Here is an 18,975-nt window from a genome sequence, read left to right as displayed (position 1 = left end):
TGCTGACCATGGTGGGGGCTCACTGGTGCCCTGAATTCAGGCTCTGGGATGTGTAAATCTAAATCCAGGGCAGCTCCAAGGGCCAAGGCAGACTGGATGGGACATAAAGCCACCCAGAAATCCCTCCAGGGGCCTGTCAACTTGTTCAAGTGCTCACTGAAATCCTCCTCTTAGACTCGGGACTAGAATTCTGTTTATCATTTCAGTGTTGGTGCTCCTGGGGGACAATCACTACTGTTTGAATCAGAGCAACTACCCTTTCTTCCTGACACTTAGCGAGGAGTGAGAGGATGGAGCTTTGGGGGAAGAGAAGCCAATGGTGGGGTGCAGAAACGGAAGAAGAGGGGTAATTTGGGAAAGGAGTTTCAGAAAGGACAGGAATAGTGAGCCCGCCACTGTGTGTGCGAGTGCATGTGTGTGTGCCCTCTAGCTTGTGTTTGGGGTTGGAAGTGACTTGGATGCTAAATCTCAGGGGGGGGAAGCCCCCAAGAATGGATAAGCAGAATAAGGAAAATGTTATCCACATACCAACTGTGCTTAATACTGACCATTCATTTGGCTGCAACACTTTATTATTATTGTTGTTGTTGTTGTTACTGTTATTATTTTAAGTAGGTTCCAACTATTATTACTATTCCTATTATTATTATTATTATTATTATTAAAGTAGGCTCCAATGCGCCACTGGGACTGCCCTCCATCACAGAGCTTGAACTCACGATCCTGAGATCAAGACCTGAGCTGAGATCAAGTCACACCCTGAACTGACTGAGCCACCCAGGCACCCGTGGCTAGAATACATTTTAAAACAAAGCACCCGATTTTTGTGTTTTTTACATTCATGAAGCACTTGCTTGGCTTAAACTTTTACTATGCATCATATAATGGGACCATCTCTACCACCCATGGGGTAGAGAAGCATCACTCCCAGCAGCTCAGAGAGAAGAAGCCACTGGCTCAGGGTCACACAGCCCGAGTGACAGGCCTGGATATGACCAGGCTGAGGCCGAATTGTTCACTGTCTTCAGACAGGACGTGCGGCAAAAGGCCCGTCCGTTTCTGCCACCAGAAGAAAACAGCTCAAAGCAGACAGGTCAGCCCTGAGCAAAAGACAGCAAAGACCTGGGGAACACCTTGAGAAGAAAAAGTAGGGTAACCTGGCAAAGAGAAATAGCTGGGGGTCCACAAAGCCAAAGGCAGCGTCCTGGCCATCCACAGCCAGGGACCCCACTCTGAAGGGGCCAGAGTGCCCAGCCTGGGGACTCGGGCTGGGCTTCTACCCCCACTACCCTGCTTGACTCTGTCAAGGGAGCTGTCCCAGTGTCCTGGCAGTGAGGATGGTGTGTGAGAGTCTCAGACTCGGCATCTTACAGCCCTGGGTTCAAATCTTGCCTCCATTGGCAGCTGGGGACTCGGACAAGGGACTTCACCCCCCACAAGCCTCTCTTTTCCCCTCAAAAAAGGGGAGGGAGCATAATAATAACTCTTTCTCAGGGAGCTATTATGTGGTTCGGGGAAATTTTGTGGGACGTGCTGAGCAAGCACACCGAAACCCTAGCATTGGTCAGACGGGACGCAGAGGGTCTGGATTCTGGCCACTCGTTGAATCCGCTCAGTGAAGCTGGGCACTAGCCCACTGCGGGATTCGGTCTTCTACCACCAGGATAATCATCTAAGAGACAGGCAGCAGCAGAGGCCTGCCCCTGCACACTGCTGGGATCCAGCTTTGCCCGGATGCATTTCTAACAGCCAGGTGAGTCCGGCTGCCCAGTAACAGAGGCCGAGGGAGCACAGCGGCTCTTTCTAGGGCAGCCTGTGGAGGAGCCCGGACTCTGGGGGGCCTTCTGGATGCACTTACCTCCCCTGGGCACTCTCATCTCTGGGTTCCAGCCCTTGCGGCTGCTCGCCAAGACTGTGCACTGGGTGACCCCTGCAGAGGCAAAGGAGATGCTGCGTGAGAGGTGGGGGCTATGGGAGGGCTGAGCTGCCTCAGAGGAGCAGAGGAGGCTGTCAAGCTCCGCAGGGGCATTTGGCAATGATTTGGGAGGGAAGTATTCTGGGGGACGAGTTGGAGTGCAACAGGAGGGCCTCTGGGCCCAAGATGCAATGGCTGGGGGCTGAGCTCACCTGGCCCTACAGGGAATGAACTGGCTCACTGCTCAGGAAGAGAGGTGTGAGCTGAGAATCTGAGCTAAGGCACTGCCGCCTTAGGGAGCCCCTGGGTCTCTACCAACCAGGGTTCTCCCTTCTCGGCCCAAGGACCTTAGACTTCAAGAAAAGTCTTGAAAGATAAGTAACCACCACCACCACCACTATATCACTAATCACTATCTGGAACTGCTGGATACGGGTGAACAGGCTGCGCACTGCCCAACTTCAAAAGCATACCACATACCTAGGATAAATAAGGCGCCTACAGAGTGGGACAATGTCCTGCAGCTGCCACCTAATACTGACCAAATGCCCACTCTGTGAGGATTTGGTATCATCTAGTCCCCCCTATGAGAGTGTAATGATCTCAATTTTAGAGAAGAGAAAAAGACCTCAAGAGGAAGAGCAATCGACCCAGGGAACTGTAAGAACCAGGATCTGCATCCAGATCTGTGAGACTCAGATGCCCAGCTCTTTCTTCTTCTTCTTCTTTTTTTTTTTTTTTTTTTTTTTTAATTTTATTTATCTCAAAACAGAGAGCATGAGCACAGGGAGGGATAGCGGGAGAAGCTCCTCACTGAGCAGGGAACCTGACACAGGGCTCCATCCCAGGACCCCAGAATCATGACCTGAGCCAAAGGCAGACACTCAGCCGACTGAGTCACCCAGGCGCCCCAGATACCCAGCTCTTAACCTTTGCACTAAAGGAACAGGGCCGGGATCCCTGGGTGGCGCAGCGGTTTGGCGCCTGCCTTTGGCCCAGGGCGTGATCCTGGAGACCCAGGATCGAATCCCACGTCGGGCTCCCGGTGCATGGAGCCTGCTTCTCCCTCTGCCTGTGTCTCTGCCTCTCTCTCTCTGTGTGTGTGACTATCATAAAAAAAATAAAAAATAAAAAATAAAGGAACAGGGCCATGAGTACAATGGGGTCCGGCAGGAAGCCAGGACTAACGTGGAACCAAGGGGGCTCCTGGTGTACATCAAACTGCTGTGTCCTTACTGTTCAGGGTGGAGAAGAGTTCTAGTCTGGTTCTCACCTTCCCCCATGTTACAGATGGGATGACGGAGGCCCATGAGGGACATCAGGTCACACACTCACGTGCTGAGTCTGGGGCTCTCAGTCCCTTCCCAGAGGTGGGGGTGGTTAAGAACTCAGCTCTGCAGTTGGACGACTCCCTGAGTCCAACAATAAATCATTGTTCCTCTGGGCCTTAGTCTTCCTCTTCTGTAAAATGGGTTGTTGTTTGTTTGTTGAAAGCTTACAATGGCCCGTTCACAGCGAGCATTTCAGAAATCTCCAGTTATTTTATTTGTGCTATGTTGGAGATTAAATGGGTGTAGGCCTTCACTGCATTTTTGTTCTCTCTTCCTTCCTCTTCGCTCACTCCTCACCTCTATAGTTTGTGCCTATCCTTGAAAAAGTGGGGAAGCAGTCTTCTGAGTGCTCTTACACAGAGATGGGGGGGGTCCCAGGTGTAACCATAGCAACAAGCAGCACCCCCCCCCCCCACTGCCCGCCTCCAGGCCTCGGAGTATGAAGGCCTGGCACTCCTAGGGCCTGAACAGCCAACGCCAGAGGTCTGCCTCTTGGAACAAATACACTTAGGGACACTCGAAGCTCTTCCGGAGGCGAGATGGCTGGGGGCCCAGCTCCCCTGGGGCGGCCCTTGAAATGCCATGGTGCTCCGAGAGGCCTGCCAGCAACAGGCCCACGGGGTGGGGGCCAGCACACAGCTTCTCACCGTCTAGAGCTGCACAGCCAGTGCCCAGGGCGGGCACTAACCACTTGTCAAGCATTTACATTTAAAATAAGTAACATGAAAGAACATTTTAAATTCAGCTCCTTGTGGGCACAGGCCATAGTTCAAGTGCCTGGTCGCCAGATGGCGGCCAGTGGCTACTGTGCTGGACAGCGCAGCATGGACCCTGGGATAGCGGTCAGCGAACTGCGGCCCTCTGGCCAAATCCAGTCTTCAGTCCTCGAGCTTTTACCTTTTTTTAAGGGAAAGAGAAGAGTGAGAGGATGCGCAGAAGGCGCCAGGAGAAAGGTGAGAAGCAGCAACAAAAACCTGCCATCCTGCCAAACCTGAAATAGTTACTATTTGGACCTTTCTAGAACAAGCCCTGCTCTAGAACGTTCCCCGTCACTGGCCGCAAGTTCTACTGGACAGCGCTGACTTGGAAGACAAATGAGATGCATGGGTGTGGGGGTCACTGAGCACCCCCCCTTCTTCTGTAGGAGGAATGGCAGCACTGATTAATCATCACTGTGTACTCGACACTCGCACCAGAGCAGGGCATTCCATGCTCCAACTTATTTCATCCTCACAAGAGCCCCGAGGCAGGGTGGGGTGGGGAGGGCCCTCCTCACCTCTACTCTTTCTCCAGTTTATGGATCTCAGAGGCCCTTGTGGGAGCAGGGTGTGCATAATTAGGCCCCAAAGCAAAACGGCCACACCAGCTGAGCCAAACAGCAAACACAAACCACAAAAAGAAAAAAAGACAAGAAGGAAATACGTTGACTCGAAAGGCCAGCAGGAGTGGTGTTTAGTGTGACATTTTTTCCCCTCAAGACACTTTCAGAGGGTTGTTATCTTGTCTTTCTCTATAATAAAACAACAGAGAGACTAGCATTCTTTCAATTCTCTTCCATGCAGAGTGGCGGGGGGGGGGGGGGGGGGGGGGGGGGCAGCCAGACGCTGGGCCTCTGATCCGGCTCCACCAGCTTCTGGCTGTGTGACCTCAGGCAAGTCCCTTAGCCTCTGTGAACCCCAGTTCCTGCATCTGTAAAATAAGGATGCCAGCAGTACCTGACAGGGCCCTTGTCGTGTGGTCAGGGCCAACAAGGAACTCGCCTCCTAAGGGTGCTGGGAGGTGTTGGTAAGTTAGAAAATGCTGGACCAGCGCCTGTCAAACGGCGATTTCCTTTTCTCATTTCATGCTGGGCAGAACTTCTTAAGGTGGGGCCTTTCATCCCCATTGATGGGCGAGGAGACTGAAACAGGGAGAGTTGAGGTGGTTTGCAGAAGCCACCCATCTAGGCAAGAAGAAAAGTCAGTTTCCAAAGCTGGCTGTGTCCCCAAGATGCCCTCCTGGGCATCATGTCATGTGGTTCATAAAATGGGGGTGGCAAGGGAGGCCAGGAGAGGCTCTGCTCTCTCTGTGCACTGACCCATGGGTTTCCCTGCATGACCACTGGAAGGGAGGGCCAGGAAAGGGGGGGCATGGCTGTTCAGTACTCGAGATCCCTTTAGACCCACATTCATTCACGCATGTTTACACCTAGTGTGTGCCAGGCACTGATCAGGACGCTGGGACACATCAAGGGCCGAAGACAGCCCTGCCCTCACAGAGCTGGCACCCTGGCGGGAAGCAAGGAAAACAGTGTGTGGGATAATGATGCCTGGGATAAATGCTTGGAAGGAAATGCCCACAGTGGGACGGGGAGACATGCCATAAGGTGTCACAGAAGGAGGTGACATTTACAGAGACCACACCGATTTGGGTTCAAACTCATGTGAGCTTTTTAACTCAGCATGATTTCTCTAAGCTCAGGGGTTCCCTGGGCTGGGGAGTATGGGCTTGAGCACATGATGCCAGCTAAGGAGGCAAGTGGCTGCACTTACAGAGTGGCCTTGGAGGGGTGCCTGGTGCCCCTGTGCCCAGACTCAGCCATCAGCCCTGCAAACTCTCCCCCTGGGAGCCAGCTCCCAAACATTCCATCGTCATGGCTACCACCCACCCCAACCTCTAACCCTCCCACACAGAGCTGGGGAGACAGGAGACAGGTGCTCAGGAGGGACGGGCTCTTGAGGAGCTGAGACCTCCTACCCACTCTGGAGGGAACCCAAGGCAAGAGGAAGAGGTAAAAGAGTAATTCTTGAGCATAAAAGCATTCTTGGTGTTTGAAAGGGGAAGAAGAGAAGGTGGGCTGGCACACTGCTTTAAAAGTATTAGCTCTTACTTATTTTTTTTTTTTTAATGCAGGGTTTTTTGTTTTTTTTTAATTTTTATTTATTTATGATAGGCACACAGTGAGAGAGAGAGAGAGAGTCAGAGACACAGGCAGAGGGAGAAGCAGGCTCCATGCACCGGGAGCCCAACGTGGGACTCAATCCCGGGTCTCCAGGATTGCGCCCTGGGCCAAAGGCAGGCACTAAACCGCTGCGCCACCCAGGGATCCCGCTCTTACTTATTTTTTAAAGATTTTAATTACTTGAGACAGAGAGAGAGAGAGAGCACACGGGAGCATGAGCAGTGGGGACGGGCAGAGGGAGAGGAAGCTGCAGATGCTCCGCTGAGCAGGGAGCCCAGTGCGGGGCTCAATCCCCAGGACCCTGGGACCATGACCTGAGCTGAAGGTAGATGCGTCACGGACTGAGCCACCCGGTGCCCCGAGCTCTTACTTATTGAGCACTTAGTGTATACCAGGTATAAAGCTAAGGGTTTTACATAGATCACTAAATTCTGTCCTCGTGACCACCCCCCACCCCCATGACCTCTTTCACTATTTACTGGGGCTCAGAAAGGTGGGATCACCTGCCCAAGGCCACACAGCTGAGAAGCACGGGAACCAGGAAGAAGACCCAAATCTTCGCATTTTGCACCAAAAAATGATCAAAGCAGAGCCCCTACATGCTGTCTGCCCCCCGCCAAAAGGCCCAGTTCAGCCCCCTGCTGGGCACGTCAGGTTTAGGGAGTAATGAGGCCCGGGGTCACATCCCAGGTCCCCCGCTAAGAGGCTGAGCAGGACGCTCTGGTGTGGCTCCCTGGGCCTCAGTGCTCCCACCTGACAAATGGGAATAACACCCAGAGTCCTGGGATCCCTGGGTGGCGCAACGGTTTGGCGCCTGCCTTTGGCCCAGGGCGCGATCCTGGAGACCCGGGATCGAATCCCACATCGGGCTCCCAGTGCATGGAGCCTGCTTCTCCCTCTGCCTGTGTCTCTGCCTCTCTCTCTCTGTCTGTTACTATCATAAATATAAATAAATTAAAAAAATTAAAAAAAAAATAAATAAACACCCAGAGTCCTGAGGAACTATGTGACTTCTTACCAAAGCCTGGCACAAAGTCAACATGAAAAAATGTTAGCATTTAATCTTGTGAGCACTGTCCTCACAGCATGTGTATACACGAAGAAACAAGTGGCCTAGCAAGGTGGGATCACCAAATCTCCTGTCCAGGGCCAGAAAGCCAGCAATCTTGGCCAATGTGGGTCACACAGTCTCTGACACGGCAGCTCCATGAAAGCTGCTCTACACAACACACCAACGAAGCTGCGTGGCTGGATTTCATTCTATAAAATCAGGCGGCGAGCTAGGTTTGTCCCGCAGGCTATGGTTTGCCAACCCCCGGGTCCCTGTGCTGAAAACACAGTATGGGCAGCACATGCCCCCAGCGGGACTTGCACAAGCCCAGGAAATGCAAATGCACTTAGACCCAGTGGGAGCTGGTATCTGTTTTGGTTCTGGGCTCCATCCCAGAAGGGCCAGTGGGAGGCCTCAGGTGGCCAGCCTTTGGTGGGTGAGAGAAAAATGTTCAACTCAGGAAAACAAATGGCTCATTAAAAAAAAGGCAGCAGGAGCACAAGCACGCACACAGAATCATCTAGCATCTGGTCTGTCGCCAAGTAAAGACTTAGGGAGAGAAATTCACGTGTGCCTGGTCTTTTACGGACATCATGCCTCTGACAACCACCCTGGGGGTAGACACTATTATTAGCCTCATTGTACGGAGCAGGTAGAGGAGGCTCAGAGAGACAAGGTGCCTGGCTCAAGGTCACACAGATGGTAACTGAGCCTGAACTGGAACCCAGGTCCGTCGGACATCAGAACCCAAGCTCTGAATCACTTCCCCGAAACCCTACCCCACCCAGTACACAGATGGGGAAGCTATCTGTCATGTGGCCACTCAAGGCAGCAACCAACAGGGACGCCTGACCTCTGGCTCCCGGCCTCACCACCCCCTCGCAGCCCCTGTCCCCCGCCCCCAGCTCCTGGCATGGCCCCTGCTCCAGGCTTCCTGCTTGGGAACACACGGGGCCCCTGCCTGGAAAACAATGCAAACAGGAGAGGGCCAGGGTGACCTTGTGGGGCTGGGGCTTCCTGCACACACACGTACACATGCATGCAGGCCCACAGGGGACCCTGTCTCCATTCCTCTGCCAAGAAGCTGCTAGAGGTAGGGAAATGAGCACTGGAGTACGAGTCCTAGGTTCTGCTGATTATTAGCAATGCAGTCCCTGTAGGGGCTGGAGGGGTGGCAAGACACAGTTTCTAACTTCTCTATGCCTCGGTTTTCTCATCTGTGAAATGGGGATGCTGCTGTGGAGATTAAACAAATGACCCGACAGCACTCGGGGCAGGCTCTATGCCTCTACCACTGTGATTTCTCCCCTTTAACTTGTTTTGCAAAACCCCGCGCAGCAGGCCCCAGGGCACCCCACCCAAACATTCTGATTCCAAAGTTATGTGATTGTGGAGGCCCAGGGATCTGCGTTTACCAGATGCTACTGCCACTGCCCCTGCCCCACCACTCGAGGAAATGCTGCTTAGAGCACTGAATTCAGTGTTTGAGGTGCCCACACAGTGGTGCAGGGTGACCTCAGGACACAGACCCACATCTAGCGGGTCCTATGAACCTTCTGTGCCACAGACCCCTTCTGAGAAGTGTTTTTGTTTTGTCTTATTGAGAGAAAGAGAGCGTGCACGAGCAGCTAGGGGGAGTAGGGGAGGGGCAGAGGGAGAGAGAGAATCTTAAGTAGGCTCCATGCCCAGCACGGATCCCGACGTGGGGCTCGATCTCACGACCCTGAGATCATGACCTGGGCCGAAATCAAGAGCTGGACACTTAACCAACTGAGCCCCTCAGGCACCCCAAGGGTATTTTTAAATAGAATAAAATACAGAGGATCAAAAGGACACCAATTATAGTGAAATCTGGCTAAGGGCAGAATTACCAAAAAATGCTCTGATAAAGTAAACTTTGTGCTCGTTTATTAAAACAATAAATAAGATCTAGAGGCAGGCCCTATAACAAATATAATGTGCATGCAGTAATGAGAAGCCAGTAGCTACTGGCAAGCAATATAAAAATATATGTGGTTTCTATTGGCGACCAAGGCCCTGCTGCCTGGATCTATCACCTACATAGTCACCTGGAAGAAATGTTAAATTACAGTCAACCAAGATGTTAAATTAGAGGCACCTAGGTGGATCAGTCGGTGAAATGTCTGCCTTTGGCTCAGGTCATGATCCCAGGGTCCTGGAATCGAGCCCCCACATAGGGCTCCCTGTCTGGCAGGGAGCCTGCCTCTCCCTCTCCCCTCCTCCTGCTTGTACTCTTTCTCTGTCAAATAAATAAAAATCTGGGGATCCCTGGGTGGCTCAGCGGTTTAGCGCCTGCCTTTGGCCCAGGGCGCAATCCTGGAGACCCGGGATCGAGTCCCACGTCGGGCTCCCGGTGCATGGAGCCCGCTTCCCCCTCTGCCTGTATCTCTGCCTCTCTCTCTCTCTCTCTCTCTCTCTCTCTCTCTGTGTGTGACTATCATAAATAAATAAATAAATCTTAAAAAAATTTTTTTTAAATCTTAAAAAAAAAGATGCTACATTAGAGTTAAATTCTCATCGGAACTCCCTGGCCCCTTGGAGGCCATCCAAAGACTGTGCCTTCAGGAGCCAGAGGGCGACACTCCTACTGGGGAGGGGCCTGGGTCCATTCCTCCCTGTTTCCTCTTGCCACCTCCACCATCAGACGTAAGAGCAACAGGGTTCTGTATGAGGAAAAGCCTGAGGGTATGGTCCAGGGTGTGGCCTAGGTGTTTTGATTTTACATAAAAAATAAAAGTAGGAGGCCACAGGACTCTCAGTAAGAAAAGAGACCTATACCCATGCTGGCCACACACGCCAGCACTTGACCTTGGATATGAACTCAAGTTTGAAGCAAGTGGAGGACAGTGAGGCCGGAGTCGTTGTGACCTTGTTCCCCAGCACCAAACATGCGGCCCTGTGGGGAAGCAGAACAAGTTGTGTGGATCAGTCACCAACGATGCAGAGCTCCAGGGGTCAGGCAGCTAGCCTGGGTGTGCACCTGCCTCTGCGCCTCAGCTTCCTAATCTGTAAAATGAGTCCAACAATTCTTAAGAGCAAGGTTGCCATGAGGATTCATGGAGGTGGAGGCTTTGCTGTGAGAAAGCGAGGAGCAGAGGACTAGGGGAGGTGGCTGGTAAGAGCCACTGGGGAATCCTTGGAGCCGCCCCAAGGGAGAGGAGACAGGACAGGGCACAGAGGATAGAAGGTGGCCAAGGAGCCCAAATGTACTGGGCCACAGCAGAAAGCGACATGGACAGAGACCCCCACTCCTCAGGCTGAACAAACAACTCCCAGCCTTTCTTAGGGTGGGCCTTGCTGGCATTATCTGTCAAATGGGCGGATGCTGCCAGAAGAGAGCAAGAGGTTTACCTGGTAGGGCTGGGATCGGGCAGGGGGCAGATGAGGGGCATTTGAGGCACTACCCTTGAGTATAAACCTCAAGCGGGTGCCCCTCCCCAGAACTCAAGATCAACAAGTTCAATGCAATGTTTTAAGATGAATGCTGAGCATTCACTTTGACACAATGCTGTGCTCACAAGGTGAGCAAACTAGGACACACAAAAAAATGTTTTAATAGCCTGGGCAAATAGTGGTGCTGTGTCAAGCCATACTGCAGCCTGGGGCAGAAGGGAAATGTCAGTAACACTGATCTTGTCTTTATTTAAAATTCTGACACACTGTTCAGCATGGAAAGTTTTGCTTTGATTTAGATTTGGGAGCGTAACCGCCTTCTTGAGATTTAATTCATCTATTCTTTTTAAGAGATTTATTTATTTGAGAGAGAGAAAGAGAGCGCGCATGTGAGCATGCATGAGGACAGGGAGGAGCAGAGGCAGAGGGAGAAGCAGACTCCCCACTGAGCAGGGAGCCTGATGCAGGGCTCGATCCCAGGACCCCAAGATCATGACCTGAGCCGAAACCAGACGCTTAACTGACTGAGCCACCCAGGCGTCCCTATAACTCATCTATTTTCAAGTGTACAATACAATGGTTTTTAGTAAATGCCCAGAGTTATGCAACCATCACCACAATCAATCTGAGAATGTTTTCATCACCCTGAAGAGAAACCCCAACCTTTAGCTGTCACCCTGATCCCTTATCTCCCCTTCCCTGGCAACCACTAATCTACTTTCTGACTCTATGGATTGACCTCTTCTGAACATTTCATATACTGTCAACCATTGACAGGGGTTAGGGATGCCGGCCTACCATGCAGTTGAAAATCTGCGGGCAACCTTTGACTCCTTCAAAACTTAACTGAAAGCCTACTGTTGACCACAAGCCTTACTGATAACATCAAGAGCACAGGGGCACTTATATGCTGTATTCTTACCAAAAAAAAAAAAAAACCTAGAGAAAAGAAAATGCCATTAAGAAAATCATAAAGAAGAAAAAATACATTTGCAGTACCGTCCTGTATTTACATTATATTAAAAAAAAAATCTATGTATAAAGTGGACCTATGCAGTTCAAACCTGTGTTGTTCAAGGTCAACTGTGAAGAGACTAGCTTCTTTCATTTGCCATGTTTTCAAGGCTCACCCATTAGTTTTGATTTGTTTTCAATTTACATCACAGCATTATCTTTTAAGGATTTTATTTATTTGCCAGAGAGAGACAAAGCAGGGAGCCCGATGCCGGGATCATGACCTGAGCTGAAATCGAGATTCAGACACTCAACTGACTGAGCCATCGAGGTGGCCCCTGGGTTTGTTTCTATGAACCATAAATCACTGCATGGCTCTGTTCACACCTGTACCCAAGAGCCAGGGAGCATGGGGCCCCCAGAAATTGGCCCAGATGGCAGGGGCTGCTGGGAGGGTCTCCAAGAAATCTATGCAGAGCACTAGGAAGAGGTTCCCCACAAAGCCCTGCTCCTTCTGGTACCACTCTGCTTGACTTGCCTTGAGATATTCTATTGCAACTGCAGCTTTGAGGTAAGCATTTATTGAGCTCCAGGTGACCATGTGTCACCTCCCAACACACTGAGCTCAGTTTTACTTAGTTCTGGCACACCTGTCAAGGCAGACAGCATGCCCAGGGGACAGACAGGGGACAGGAGTTGGGGTCATCTCTGCTGCTCTCTGGCTGTGAAGCTCTGGACAAGACATTCACCGTCTCTGAACCTCAGCGTCCTTATCTGTTGAATGGGGTGTGCAAGACTTCCTCACAGGGCTGCAGAGAGGAGACAAATCCTTGGTGAACTGTCACTTGATGAAAGCAGCAAATGCACGCTCACTCAGGTGGCATGGACCTGAGGGCCTTGTGAGCATGGAACCATTTGATGCTCCCACTCAACCTGCGAGGCGGTACAACATCCCATTTTACAGACAAGGAATCAAAGTCTCAGGGGAGTTAAGTACCTTGTCCACCACCACGAGGCTGGCAGGCGTTGGCCAGGATTTACATTGAGGTCTGACTCCCAAACACTGGGTCTTTGAAATAGAGCTGGCTTCATCTGCCTTTTTATATGTCAGGCTCCTTCATTCAAAGACCCCACTCTGGGTCACTCTGGGTTTAAGAGAGGAAGACACAAAAAAGCAACACAAAAGAGCAGCTCCCTGCGGTACAAAAACTCACCTCAGGAACCCCCAGCCTGCCCCCTGGCTGTCCTGAGAGGTGGTGGGCACACCCTAGGCCTGACTTTATCCAAACCCCATGGCCACATGTAAAGTTTAGACACCAAGTCTGTGGCCTTCAGGGTCTGCCAGCCTGGAAGGCAGAGCAGAGAGCGACATTCCCTGACCCCAGGACAAGGAAGGAGCTTCCAGTCCTACACACTCTGCCAAAGCGCCATGCAACCAGGACATGCCTTTTCCCTCTCCCGGACTCAGTTTCCCCACCAATGACCTCCGGAGAGAGACGGCGGTGGCTGACCTCTGAGTCTCCCTTCCTTGATCCAATTTCAATGGCTAGGACCTGCTTTGTTCAACATTTCAGGTGGTGCTCCCTGTAAGATTTCACTTGAAAAAGGAGTTCAGGTTTAGCATTTTAAAAAGGACACCTTTGGCTCAGGTCATGATCTCAGAGTCCTGGGAGACTGCGCGCTGGGCTGGGCTCCCTGCTTGGCGGTGTGGAGTCTGCTTCTCCCTCTGATTCTGCTCCCCCTCCCCACTGCTCCTGCTCCAGTGCTCTCTCTCTGAAATAAATAAAATCTTTAAAAAAAAAAAGGAAAAAAAACAAGAGGTCAGTCTTCCTTATCTACAGAATGAGAACAGGCAGCACCGAAGTCCTGGGGCTGCAGAGAGGGAATAAGATAACACATCCAAAGTGTTTTAAAAATCCCCGGACTCACGCCAGGCCCTGAGTGCACGCAGTCCTGGATGCCCCCATGCTCCAGGCTCTCGAGGACCAGAGCTGTGAAGGCAGCCTTGGGCGAGGCTCTTAACCTCCCTGAACCTTGAGATGAAACAGCTTTCCAGGTTCCTTCGAGGGCCCCACTGCTCAGGATGGCCACGCCAGGCAGCCGGGCACCAGGCATCCCAGACACTCTTTAAGGACTGGAAGCCACAGACCCCAGGGAGAGGCTCCAGCCACCCACACTCTCAAGTCCTGGGAAATCTATCTGGCTGAGCTGGTCTGGGTTTCACCCCATGTGGCTCTGGCGAATTTCCACAGGCAAGTGCCAGTCTGGCCCAGGAGGAAGGGCTGTGCTGAGCAGGAACACTCACCCTTTCTCTGGCCAGGGCTGCAGATCGGGCCACCGCAGACCACCGTGGCTTCTCCTAATTGGTCTTCTTTCCTTCCTTGGCCAGCACCCAGCTCACTTGTCTGCCTCAAAGAGAACACGGGAGATGAGGTGAGGGGCAGGGTGGCCCAACAGTGGTTAAGGGCATGGGTAGACAGCCCGAGAAGGTCCGAGTCCACGTTTGGCTCTGCCAAGGATGGGCCGTGAGACGTGGGGGCCAGTTAACGTCAACAGCCTCAGTGTCTTCATCTGTAAAATGGGCTGAGCTGCCTGCCTTGGAGAGTTGCCGGGATGACTACTGAGGCAAATGCTTAGGGCAGGACCCAGCAGGAGGAGGATTCCAGTAAATGCCCGCAGTTAAATTACCATCTTAGTTAGATATTCTCATTAAACATTCTACAGTACAACCACAACAGACCTGGATGTGACCTTATAAAAATTCATTACCCTGGAGGCGCCTACAGGGACTCAGTCAGTTGAGTATTAGTCAGTTGATTTCAGCTGGGGTCATGATCTCAGTCAGGGTCATGGGATCAAGCCCTGCATCGGGCTCTGTGCTCAGAGTCTGCTTGTCCCTCTCCCTCTGCTCTTCCCCCCCTTCTCTCTCTCTCTCAAATAAATTAAATCTTACTCTGCAAGACATCCGAGATAAGTTAGGTGACAGGCTAGCTGATCCCATGCTGGTAAATATTTATGCTGGGAAAATACTCCAGAAAGGTACACCCTAAAATGCTAACTAGAACTTCACTTATTTCCCCTTTTCCTCCCCCTGAATTTTTTAACTCTCCAACAGTGGATATGTATCAATGGCATGATAGAAAAGAAACGGGAAAAATGAAATCGGGGTGATTTCTAGGCTTGCTGCATAACTTTGAGACCTTCAGGCCTGGAATACAGAGCCAGCCTTTGAGAAAGACCAGGGCAAGCCCAGAGAAGAGAGTCTGCTCAAGGTCATGGAGCAGGCCAGGCCTGGGCCCAGCTTTCCATGCACCCAGATCTGGCCTCCTCTCTACTGGCATCGTGCTGGCTCATTCTCCTAGCAAGATTAGGTAGGCTGGCCTCCTGATTAAAAGTCTGGCTCTGAAGTCAGGCTGAAGATCCCAGCAAGGCCAGGAGTTACATGACCTTGGGCAACACACTCAACTACTGTGGGCATCAGTTTCCTCATATGTAAAATGAGAATCAGACTTGCAGCAGTGCCAGATGGTTTCTGTATGGATTAAATACAAGGCACGGAAAGCACTTTGTACTGTTCCTGGAAACCGTCGGTGCTCTGGGTCCCATTATTATAGTTATCATTATTATTAGTATCTGGGATCTAGTTATGTCATGGAGAATCCTTCGAAGGGTGTGCAATGCTAACCCAGCAGGCACGGGAAGGAAATTCAGTCTTGGGTAGTAGGGAGCCATGGCAAGTATTTGAGCAAGAGAGGTGCCTATGACTCTGAAGCTATACGGGGGCTGGCAGCCAGTGCTCATCTACAGGAGCCTTCTCTGTCAAGGTCCTCTGTCACAGGCTCCAAGTCCTAGGCCATCCTCCTAAGGCTGCTGGGCAAAAACAGCACAACCCCCACCAGCCACACCCCTGCCACTTCCAGCTCTGCTTGCTTCCTGGGCTCCAGCTGGGCTGGTGACCATCAGGTGATCAACAAGCTGGGGGACTTGAAGCAGCCCAGGTGGCCTCAGTCCACAGGTGCGATGACCAGGAGGTCCAAACACCTGGCAGGGGCCCCAGGGCAACAGAGGAGAAACAGCCCCTACTTCAGAACCATGAAGACTGGTTCCCTTCTACTTTCCTACGTGACCTTGAGAAAGTCCCTCCCGGTCCCTGAGATAATCTGCCCACATGCAGACAAGGTCTTACTGTTTCCATATGCTTGGGAAGGGGATGCATGCAATGACATAAAGCAATGGTGGTTTCCTTCCACTGTGTGCCACACCCTGTGCCGGGCTTCAGGTGCAAACATTCATTAAACCCTCACCACTCCAGAAGAAGTCCCTGTATCTTTCTTAGTTCTAAAATTTACTTAAGCAGTCAAGTCACAGGTATAATCTCCATATTTGAAAAACAAAACAAAACAAAAAAAAAAACAGAGAAAGCTTAAGTCTCTTTGGAGCAAAATCTCCAATGCTCTCCTTGTCCCCTTTTTTCTAGGAGGTAACCATTGCTGATCAGTCTGGGGATGGGCCACCTGCCCTTCTTTCTATGAAATCCCAGTGGAACGCGTATCTGAATGGATATCACACTGGGCCTCTCTCCCCACCTCGTGAACACCCATCCTCCCATCCACATGCTATCATATCCCACCAGGGACCAATTCTGTCCCCGAGGGGAGCAATCTCTGGAGGCAGTTTTCGTTGTCAAGAGTAGGGGTAGTCTCACGAAGAGGCGGGGGGGGGGGGGGTGTTGCCAAGGATCCTACAGAGTCCAGGAGGTCAGCCCTCGCTGCAAACAATCACCTGGCCCCAAGTGTCAGTGATGCTGAGCCTAAGAAGCCCTGGATCCCAGGTATCCTTCTGAAACTTGGGTGGTCCACCCCACACCAAGTCAGGGAGGTATGTTCATGCCAGCACATTCATTCTGCCACCCAGTAAACACTGCCTGAGCACCTGCTGTGTGGCCTGTAGCCCAGCCAGAGGCAGTCTAGCATGGGTCACATCAGCTAATGACTCAGGCAAAGACGCCCCTCCCTTTGCCCCCTGCACTCAGAGCGTGCTCATCCTCACAGAAGACAGGACCCCTGTATGGATGGGATGTACATGGGATGCTCCTGTCCTCCCTCCTCTGAATTGCACCAGAGCATGCCCCCTGCTGGGATGGCTCACGGTTCAGGGCCAAAGCCTCCCTGAGCGACATTTAGGCTGTTTTCATCTTTGCCGCCACCCGCCCCATCACAAAGACACAGGCCTCCTTGTGCTCCCGTGTGAGAGGCCGCTGGGGCCCTGCTAACTGCCAGCGGGGTTCCCTGGAAGCTGCTGGTCCCTCCTGGAGGTTCCCCATCCAATCTGCATTTTAACAGACCCCAGGGATCCCCATGCACATTAAAACTTGAGAAGCACAGATCTAGAGAGCTGTGTAAAAGGGGTGGGCTGGCTGGAGGGACGGGCATCTTTAGCTCTCAGCAGAAACTGCCAAAGCACCCCCGGAACATCCCCCCAGCTGATGGTCTATAAGTTCCTCTCTGTACCAACTTTGTATGTCAGGCGCCGCTGACATAAGGGGTGACAGCTGCTCCCCTTTTCCAGATATGAGGCTGAACAAGGTGTCCAGACAACCAGAACCCAGGGTCAATGGCCTGGCTTTTAGAATCTGGCCATGCCCGGAGCATGTTCTAGGCCAGCTTCCTGCCCACCCACTCTGGCCATCAGAACGTGGCTCAAGGCAGGAAGGCAGACAGCTCACCTAGCAAAGGAAGGAAAACTCCCAAGGGAAGGAACAAGCTCCGTGGGCTGGACACCTGTGAGCGCCACCAGGAAGGCTGCCCTGTGCCCATTCATGTCCAGTCATCCGGGACAGAGGACCAGGCTGGGGGACAGGGCACCCTTATCAAGCACGAGAGGCAATGCCAGGGTAGTGCGGTGACCCGGAGGATGGGGGAGGGACAGGGCCCCGGAGCCATGGTGCTGGCTGGGGCCCCAGCTTTGGCCCCAGGTTTCTTCCCTGAAAGTGGGCTCACCCCACTCACTGCAGAGCTGCTGCAACGAGCGGAACATTCGCATCAGCCAACAAACAGTGGCGCTATCTGGAGGCCTGTCTCCCCTCTGGAGCTGGCACCATGCTGCTTCACTCAATGACTCCCTCATCACGGCCACCAGCCATGGTCAGCACTGCTCTCCACCCCACCTGGCAGATGAGGAAACGGAGCTCAGCGCCCTGCCCCTTGATGGCACACTGAGACATGGTCAGGGGAGCAGAGGCCTTGCACTGATAAGGTCTGCATTCGCCATCTGGATTCTGCCTCTGTTGAGCTGTGTGCCCTTAGGGAAGCCCCATCATCTCTCTGAGCCTCAGTTTCCAAAGCCGTGCAGTGGGGACATAATCCAGAGATGGGAAATGGGAAGCCACCCAGCCAACGGGCAAGGGCCATGCCCACCCTCCCCTAGGGATCCACACTGTTCTCCCTCAAAAGACCCAGCCCACGAAGACCTATCATCCGTGGGCATCACAGATCTCTCCTACGCCCTAGGTGCGACATGGGTGAGGCCATGCAAAGCTGGCAGCCTCCAGAGGAGAGCCACTACTCAAGGTCACACAGCCGCTGAGCAGTGGAGAGGGCAGGGAAGCAGGAGGTGGGATGTCAAACCTGAGTGGGACGCAGGGTACAGTCAAGGTGGCAGGTCGGTTTAGCAGGTGCCTGGAGTAGAGACCAGCAGAAGCAGGCCCATGTGAGGTGGCCAACATCACACCTGCAGTCTCTGACCTGGGAGGCCTCTTTGAAGGACCTGTCAGTCCAGGGATGTGCCCGCCCCCTTCTCAAAGGCTCCTCTTCCCTCTGGGCCGTCTGGTCACCTGCACAAGGACTACCTGTCTACCAGGGCTTCTCTCTGTGGCTGCAGTTCAAGTTGCCCTGTGGCCAGACACATCCCATCCTCTGGAATATTCTCTCAGCACTGCGGCCAGAGGGTGTATCTACCATGGAAACCTTACCATGTCGCTCCCCTCCCTAAGCCCTTCTAGGAGTCCTCAGCCTCAGCCTAACGTTCTAGCTCTTCCCCAGGCTTCATAACAGTGACATCCAGATGATGTCCAGGGGGAGCCACAAGTGGAATTCAATTTTCCAGAAGCCACAGCTAAAAAAAAAAAAAAAAAAAAGCCACATGAAAAAGAAAAGGGTGAAATGAAATCTCTTTCTAGATTTCAGTTAGCCCCACCTATCCAAAATATTACTGTTAATCAATAAAAAATTTCAAGTAAAGTCAACATAAAATACAAGTAACATTCAAAATCAATACAAAAATTAAGATTTATGAGACACTGCCCCCTCCTTTCCCCCTTAGGGCTAGGTCTCTGAAATCTGGGGAGTATATCTGACTTCTCAGTAGGCGC

General features: G+C 52.1%; 1 protein-coding gene across 4 annotated transcripts in view; it reads right to left on the bottom strand.

Moving 5' to 3' along the window:
* Positions 1-18,975, bottom strand: part of TPST2 (tyrosylprotein sulfotransferase 2) — a 53,069-nt gene that overhangs the window by 15,692 nt on the left and 18,402 nt on the right. For 2 of the 4 annotated variants that reach the window (XM_041729027.1, XM_041729030.1), the window contains exons 2-3: positions 13,912-14,011; positions 1,859-1,930 (exon numbers count right to left, since the gene is read on the bottom strand). The gene's annotated coding sequence lies outside the window, so the exon portion shown is untranslated. Of the gene's footprint in view, positions 1-1,858; positions 1,931-13,244; positions 13,305-13,911; positions 14,012-18,975 lie in introns of those variants that run through there. The other 2 variants (XM_041729029.1, XM_041729028.1) reach the window with 2 other exon arrangements.

The sequence above is a fragment of the Vulpes lagopus genome, chromosome 14 (genome assembly GCF_018345385.1).
Source record: "Vulpes lagopus strain Blue_001 chromosome 14, ASM1834538v1, whole genome shotgun sequence".
Classification (NCBI taxonomy): Eukaryota; Metazoa; Chordata; class Mammalia; order Carnivora; family Canidae; genus Vulpes; species Vulpes lagopus.
The sequence above is the reverse complement of the archived record's forward strand: the minus strand, read 5'-3'. Positions and strand labels throughout refer to the sequence as shown.